The sequence below is a fragment of the Rhinolophus sinicus genome, chromosome 4, assembly GCF_057876585.1.
Source record: "Rhinolophus sinicus isolate RSI-liver-muscle chromosome 4, RSI-T2T, whole genome shotgun sequence".
Taxonomy (NCBI): Eukaryota; Metazoa; Chordata; class Mammalia; order Chiroptera; family Rhinolophidae; genus Rhinolophus; species Rhinolophus sinicus.
Window position 1 is genome coordinate 85,431,339 of NC_142504.1, and position 8,995 is coordinate 85,440,333.

The window sequence follows — 8,995 nt, forward strand, 5'->3', positions numbered from 1 at the left end:
TCCCAGTCTACTACCCTCTGACATTGTATATAGCTGTTACAATACCGTTGACTATATTCGCTATGCTGTACTTTACATCCTGTGACTATATATATTTTTAATTGTAGTTGACATACAATATTATTCTACACCAGCTTCAGATGTACAGCACAGTGGTCAGGCATCTACACATTTTTGAATTCTGTATTTCTTTGTTATATATATTTTACTGTATTATAAATTCTCCACAAACATAATTGTGATGACTGCTTTTTATTTGGATAAGTCCTTAATTTCCTCTTTCATTCCTCATCTCTTCCTGTGCATTCTTTCCTACCTTTCCATTTCTGTGATCCCTAACATGAATATACTTTACACTTACTACTTCATGGATGTCTTAAGGACCTACATCATCGGGTGGGAACTGTCATAACAATGACACTGAAAACAATACTTTTTTTTTAAAGAGCAGTTTTAGGTTCACAGTAAAATTGAGCAGAAAGTACAGAGTTCCTCTGTCCCCACATATGCACAGCTTCCCCCACTATCATCATCTTGCACCAGAGTGGGACATTTGTTACAATGAATGAACCTCCAGTGACACACTTTTATCACCCAATGTCCATAGTTTACATTAGGGTTTCCTCATGTTGGTGTACCTTCTGTGGATTGGACAAACGTGTAATAGTATGTATCCATCATATAGTATCGCAGAGTTGTTTCACTGCCTTTAAAAAATGACGCTGTTTAAAAGAGTTGTTTTTTCTAACATTTTTTGTTTTTAGCACTCAAAATTGTTTAAAAGTTTGAGAAGAAGACAGGAACATGTTTGACGTTCATAAGCAAAGAGCTTAAACAGGCACAGAATGCCACGCACTGCAGAACACAAAGCACCTCAAACCTGACCTGTGAAAGCATTCACGAGAAAGCAGCATGATCTCCTAGAGTGACGTCAGTGGCAAGCACAGAGAATCAGGGTGCCCATGCAGGAGCCAAGGTAACTCTGGTAACCGGATTTTGAGTAGAAGTCATTGAGTAGAAGAGTCATTGGACTCAGGGACCCCAGCGAGCATTTTCCCTGTCATTGTGGGCAAAGACAGGCAGTGGAAGAGGACAGAGCTCTGAAATGGCATCTAGACGCCAAGATTTTCTTATACTAAGTACTGACTGAAGTGGCTTGCCTAAGTCTCTTAATTAGGGGATTTAATCCCACAGCAGGTGAAAAGTACCACGGCTTTTTCCCATAGAGTTCACTGTCAAATTAAGCACACAATCCTGTGGGCTATTAGGCTTCTGCCAATATAAGAATAAATCGCAATTAATATGAGAGAATGAAAACCAAGTTAATAATTAAAAATGGTTTAAGGGCATTTCATGCGCGGTCTCAGCGCCCACTCCCCACATAAGAACGCAGGATATGGTGAGGCCAAAAAGAAACATCCACAGAGCCATAGATAGGGGAGTCATACCACTATATTCTCGCTGGCGGCTGGGTTGGAGACGCAGGAGACAGGAGCCACACTATCTGCCGACCACTTCTCTGCAATCCGCAACCCGCACTCCACCGTGCTAACTGCAATCTGCGCTTGCCAGCTCAGCCACCACCTTCTTGCTAGCCGCCATTTTTTGCTAGCATAGCCACGGCAGTTATATTAGTGGCTGATGGCTCACTGGTTACAGCTGACGGCCAGCTAGCCACAGTTGATGGCCATCCAATCGCTGTTGATGGCCATTTACTACCTGAGCCAGCATATTTCCATGTGAGGCCGAGAGCCTGGAAACTGCACTCCTGGCTCTGTCCCCACAGGGCATCAGGAAGTTATGTGATGTGTACCTAAGTAGCCCTTTTTTCACTGTCTTGTTTCAAATAATACATATATTTTTATTATTGTTAATGTGCACATGTGGTTTACTCTGTAGAGACTGTTATTTTAGTGAGACTATAATATTATGGAAGGAAGTATACTGGAAACAGAATTTGGTGCTTAACACTGAGAAGTTAATTATCTACCCTGATGTGAAAAACTCCTGACCTAGCTCCCCTAAGAGGCACCACCACCTCTGGGGGGCCCTTGATGACGGTGCAAGTCCCAGACTCAGAGGAAGCCTTGAACTTCTGGGGGGGTACTTCTTGCAAATGCAAATTCTAACAATGAAAATGATTGTCACAGTTGCAATGCTGCCAAAGATCGAATATTTACGGAGCATCTACTTTGTGACAGCAGAGACTGCAGGGGCTCTGTGTGTAGCTCATCCTCCCAGCAGCACTCTACTGTGCATAATATCATAATCACCATTTTGTAGATGAGGAAACTGAGTGTGGGCACAGAGCCCCAGAGAGCAGTTTTCAGGCTCTCGGCCTCACGTGGAGGGCTGCTGGCTCGGGTAGTAGACGGCCATTGGCTGTGGCTAGTTGGCTGTCAGCTGTAGCCGGTTAGCCAATTGGCCACTGGTATAACTCGCTGCGGCTGTGCTGGCGAGTGGGAGTCGCTGGTTGGCAGGCAGAAAAGCAGACAGCAGGTTGCACGTCATATGGCTCCAGCCTCCAGTGAGACTATAGTGGTGTGACTCCCCTACCTATGGCTCCGTGGGTGTTCCTTTTTGGCCTAGCCAGATCCTGTGTTCTTGTGTGGGGAGTGGGAGCTGAGACCCTGCATGCCACCCAGCACGACACATGGCGCAGCGAGCAGGGTCTCCCGCATGACTCCCCACACGACACTGAGGCAAAGCAAGATGAAGTGACTTGGCCAAGGTTGGAGAGCTAAGCCTGCTCGACCTATGCGTTGAAATCAGAGTTGCCTGATGCCAGGGAATATGCTCTTTCCAATACTTAGTCTGAATTTTACATTACGAAGAGTGGTGTGATGGTTCGTGACTTTTTAGGGAGTGATCTAGAATTTAGACCCACACCTAATGTATTCATTTGAGGAGCATTAAAGAATAAGTATTTTAATCTACCAGGTCAACATATTTGCAAGGAATTTAAAATTCTGAGATTCCAATTTAGAGACCATGCTCCACCTGGTGGCAATTTACCTAAACTGTAAGCACCTCTTCCCCTGGTGTTGGTGACTTCTCTGGTTACTCTGTTTTAACTGGATTCTTTTTCTCGAAGGTGTTTTGTGGGTTTTCTTCTTTTGCCCGCTAGGTAAAATATCAGGTTTTTTTTGGGGTTCTTGGCCCTCTTATTCTACACACTTTCTTTGGAGGTGGTTGAATCTTTTCTTGAGATTCAAACACTGTCTAGATGCTGATGACCTTCATCTTCAGTGAGAATTTTTCTCCTGATCCGCAGCTAGAGGCACATTTGGATAGTTTGGGCCCTTCCCTTCCAAGGGAGGTCCTTCATTGCAGTCCGTGAAATTGGCGCCCCCTGGTGGTGGGTAGTACATGCAGCAGCATGCAAGTAGCCTTTCTTTAGGAATCTCAAACACAACAGGACCCAAATTGAACTTAACTATTTATTTTCCTGGATTCTCCTATCAAGGGGTGATACACCCTTCATTCTTTTGTCATTGTTGGCTCTTCTCTTCCTGACCACCACTCCATCTTCTCAATGACCAATCCTACTACCTAATATCGTTTGTGATGGTTTGCTCATCGCCACTTCAGCTTTTTTACCTTAGCTCAGGCCTTCGGTATTGCTGACCTGTATTACCACTGCAGCCTTTTGACTGGTCTTCCTGACTCCAGTTTTGACCGTCGTTAATCTAATCTCCACACTGCTGCCAGAATGAATTTTTTGGGATATGTATTTGATCCTGTCATTTTTCTGTTGAAAGCCCTACAATAGTTTCTCACCGCCTTAGGGTTAAATTTAAATTCCATAAAATGACTTACAAAGTCCTCCAAGACTGGACCTTGATTTCCCCTCCAGTTCCCTTCTCCCCCTTTTGTCAGACCCCCCTTCACGCTCTGTTTTGGAAGTAGTTCTCCAAGTGAAATACAACCACTTTCAACCTCAGAACCTTTGCTCACCCACTCTTTTCAGTATATTCTTCTTCCTCCTATTTAACTGGCTATCTTTAATTGGTCTTTTGGGGCTCAGGTGAGCCATCATCTCCTTTAGGAAGCTCTCTTTGACCCCCAAAGTTGGGTTAGGTGCTCTGCTATGCTTCTAGAAGATACTACTGTCCCCTCTACAAAGCCTTTATTTTATTGTTTTGTAATTTAGCTGCTCATTCCACCACCTCTCACACTAGATTTATCTGCTTTAATGCCAGGGACTTAGTTTGTTCACAATTGTACTCATAGCCTTTAGCATCCATCTGGGTACTCAGTAGGTGGTCAATAAATTTTTTTTGAAGTGATCAAATAAATGAAAAGAAGAAAAGAAAGCCTCATGAGTAGTCCTTTTGCAATTCCAAATCTTAAAGTAATGGCCAATGCCAGCAGTTATATCAGAAGGCACAAGGTGTGTAGGCTGGGATCTTCTTCCAGGAATGCAGCAGGGTCCCATGCAGGGTGGACTAGACTACTCCATGGCTAGTGGCCTAGAAAACATAGGTTGGCTTTAAGGGTGGGAAAGTTCTCTACACTGAAACATCTCTTACCATGTGAAAATCTGAAATTCTTATGTAGAAGATTCAATCTTTTAGCTTAAAGATTAACTTTCAATTCAACTGGAACAGCCTTTATCCCATGGCCACACATTGACAACAATCAATTACACTCTAATGTGAATTAGTCTCAAATATTCTTGCAAGAGGCAGTTATAACAAACAGGGAGTGAGCATGAATTTAGGGCACTTGACAGGGGGAAAAGGGATCTTTCTAAAGTGAGAAGAAATGTGCAAAACTAAGAGGCCAAAGCAATAGAGATAAAGCTTGAATATTTCATAATTTTGTGTGGATTGGCTTTGTGCATGCACATTGAAAATCCATCAGCTCCACTGAATGTCCTTGGCTCCTAGACAAATCAATTCTCCTGATACCCAAAGAGAACAAATAGAATGAGTTAGCAAGAGTGTTTAAGATGCTATGCTCCTTAGTGTAAAAAATAGTGCAGAGAATAAATTGAATGCGCTTGAAAATTATCACTGTTAAAATGACATGTTAAAAAACCAAATTTAAAATTTATCATCAAAATTAATTTTAAAGCTATAGAAACATAGTGAAATTAAAAGGCCAGAGATTTTTTTGTCAAAAGCTGAATTCAGATTATTGTTTATAGTAAGTTACATGGAAATTACTTGTAATTTCAAAGTCATCTGTTTTAAAAACAGTATTTAAGTCAGCTGTGTACATAAACAATGGAGTTTCAGATATTGTAGCTTGATAGCTTCCACGTTCCTAAAAGAATTCCCAAAACTCAAGACACTATTTTGTAGTATTGGCAAAGCCATGAAAAGCTTTATTCTTTATATATAGGACTTCAACTTACTCTAGACCCCATGAAAGATGGACTTGCTTAGGGTAAAAGTAATGATTTTTTAATATCACCTTTCTATTAGTTCTAGTCTAATGCACAGGAAGGCATAATTCACTTCTGTAACAATAAGAGAGAGAGAAATATGTGTATGAGTGGATGTCATCAGTAAATGCCTTTGGCTAAATAAGGCACAATTGATTGAAGGACATACATCTGAATGGGCCTTTGAGTGGCCCAAGGATGGAGAAGAATGCATAACTGTCAATGTTCATTGTAGATGGTCTCTCTCTTTCTCTCTCCCTCTCCCCCTCCTCTTCTTTTTCCTCCTCTGCTCCCTCTCCCTTTCCTACTCTCCTTGAGGGAGATAAGTGATACATTAAAATACATGTGGTAATTGAAGAGGGATGAAGTTACACTAGGTATTAAAAGAAGTATAGGTGGAGGTGCAATTAGCTAAATTAATTAAATGGCATAAAAGAAGCCAAAGGAAAACTTGATCAGAGGGAACGGGCAAGAAGGAGAAAACATTTGAGACAATGATAAGGATGAAAACATTGATTTTTTTTTTTTTTTGAGGAATTTGAAATAAAAAAAGGAGCCAAATGACCTTCCTTCCTAGTTGCCATGTGCTTAAAGAATTGTAAGATTTGGAGTTTGGTGGAGGCAGAGGTTAGCACAATGTCATTAATCAACATTAAATGATTCATACAACAAAACCAGTAAGCAACTGTGACTAGAAACGTAACCTACTGTCAAGCAGACATATTTATGAAGTACAACTTAAAATGTGGAAAAGTCGACTATTAAAAAAGCAGGTGAAAATACGAACCATTACATGTTTATGAGATGTAGTTTTCTTAAAAATTCCAACAAAAACAACATGAAACTATAGCAGCTAAAGTGTCCAAGTTCTACCAGCCAATCTTATTATGTTAATTTTAACATATCTTCTCAAAGAGAAATCAAAATGCTGCTGAGTGATTTAAAATAAATGTTGACAATAAAACAATGTTTAGAAGTTATAAGCCAACATCACTGGGGAGAAGGAAAAAAGGCACCACAGACTTGAGTCATGTGGTATATCATTACCCAAAGAATGTACACATCTATTAAAAAATATATACTTGAAAAGCATTAAATTTTATAAAATGCATCAACCACTCAGGTCTGGAGTTGAAGAGTGAGTCATTTCTAAAAGCAGAGAAGTGCTTTGTGACTTAGCGTTTTAACTCTTGGTGAAGGGCTTTACTCAAAATAGCTTCGTAGATTTGGCAAAATTGGCACAATGAAGCTGCAGCATTCTGCAGAAAACTGGGCATAGTCAATGCTTAAGCTTTTAGTCAATAAGTGTTATGAAAGGCAAGAACTTAATGATAATGACCTCTCAAATTAAAATGACGTCAAAGGCCATTAATAACCCAAGCAGAGAGATGACTATTCCGTATAGAAGGAGCCTGGATGCTGGCCTGGTTCAGGATTGCTCAAGTGTTTGGAGAAAGAACGGAAAACAGCAGGTGATATGAAGCTCACCCATGCCCTGCTTTAACTCCCTGACTGCCAGTGCCCTCCCGTTCTGCTTTCCACATTTTTAAGACTGTTTGGGACACTTACCAGTCTTCACCTGCCACACAAGATTAGCCTCATAAACGCAATGGCTTGATCATAATCATGTCACTAAAATCACTATTCTCCCAGGTACCCAGACTCAAAATTCCTGAATCTTCTTTTATACCTTCCTCCATCTCATCTCTCATGTCATTGTGCCTTCAGGTTTTTTTCAGAAACGTCTGAGGCTTGTCTCTTTTTTTTCTAAGTCTAAAGTCGTGTCAGTCTGAGACCTAATTATCTCATGCCTGGAACTCTAAAATAGCTTCCTAGAGGCACTCTGCTATGACAATAAAAGTATGCCGATAAATTTAGAGTGTTTTCATTACCCTTGGTGATAAGTCTGTAAATGCTAACAATTTTCTATGCAGTAAATTATCTATAAAGTTATTAGTTGTATTAAATTAATCACAAGTGTATAAAAGTATTATAAAAATTGATAATTATTAAATATAAAATGTAAAGTCTTGATAATGCATCTGCTATTGAAGTGGGTGAAGCTGGGTTTTTCCCAATTAGTTTATGAATCTACAGGTGAATATTATTTATCACTAGAAGATGACAGAGTTCAATTTCAAGTTTCTCTCCCTCCAGTCCTCTCCCCTCTCCTTCCCCCTCCTCTCCTCTCACTCTCTTCCTCTCCCCGCCTTCCTTTCTTTCTTTTTATCTTGATTAAATTTATTGGAGAGACGTTGGTTAGTCAAATTATATGTTTCAAGTGTACATTTCTATAATACATCATCTATATATTGCATTGTGTGTTCTCCACCCAGAGTCAGTTCTTCTATCACCGTATATTTGCCCCCCTTTATCCTCTTCTACTACCCCCTTTTACTCCCTGGGAACCACTAAACTGTTGTTGGTATCTATGAGTTTTTGTTTCTTTGTTTGTTGCTTTCATATGAATGAAGTCATATGGTTCTCGACTTTTTCTGACTTATTTTGCTTAGCACGGTAATTTCAAGGTCCATCCATGTTGTTACAAATGGCAATATTTCATATTTTCTTATGGCCAAGTGATATTTCATTGTATATATGTACCACGTCTTCTTTATCCAATCGTCTATCGAAGGATACTTTGGTTGTTTCCATGTCTTGGCCACTGTGAATAATGCTGAAATGAACATTGGGGTACATATATTTTTGTGGATAAATGTTTTTTTCCTTAATCTAGATTTAGGTGTGAGAAAACTTGCTGACAAAAGTTGGTGGGAATGGAAGGAGTTTTGATATCACTTAATTATTTGAAGTTCTTCTAAGTTGCATGCCAAAAGAATATAATAATCTTTAATCAAAAATATTTTTAATTATTTAGCAGGTGATGACTTCATAATGACCATTAATTTTGTAAAAGACAAGAATTGAAAACCCTCTGATTTGCAAAGGGTCTTGTTACCCAGTCATTAAAATTATTTTATTTCTCAACATGTGGGAAGTGTACTAAAAAGACTTTATAATTTATCAGCTATTATTCTATTAAGTTTTAACTTAGAGATCTCTTATTTATGCTAAAAGTACATAAAACTGGGGTAAAAAATAATCCCACAAAATTGGACTTTTGTACTTTAATAATTTACCCATCATTTCTGAACACAGATCTATATATTAATGCCAAATTTAAATTATCTAAAAAGTCATCTCAAAGTTTTTAAAAGTTATGATACTTGAGAATTATTATATATAAATAAATTCTAATTTTATTTAATGATATAAATGATTTTTTTATAACTATGTATTTGACATAATTGAAACTGATTTGAATCTGCAAAAGAAGAACCAATACTAATTAAAAGAAACTGGTTTCCTAGAACTTAAGATATTATATCCTAGAATACACTTTAGAAACATTTTGTCTTACATAAGAGGATGGTCTGTTTTTAAGACTACAGGCTTATATTTTTGTCAAAATTGACAGAAAAACTGACCATTATTAATTATAGGGCATATAAAAGATGAGTTAAAAGATATATCAGATTAAGAGATGAATTAAATATTATGGCTAAATGCGTGATTTATGGTAGAAATCGATAACACAATCCC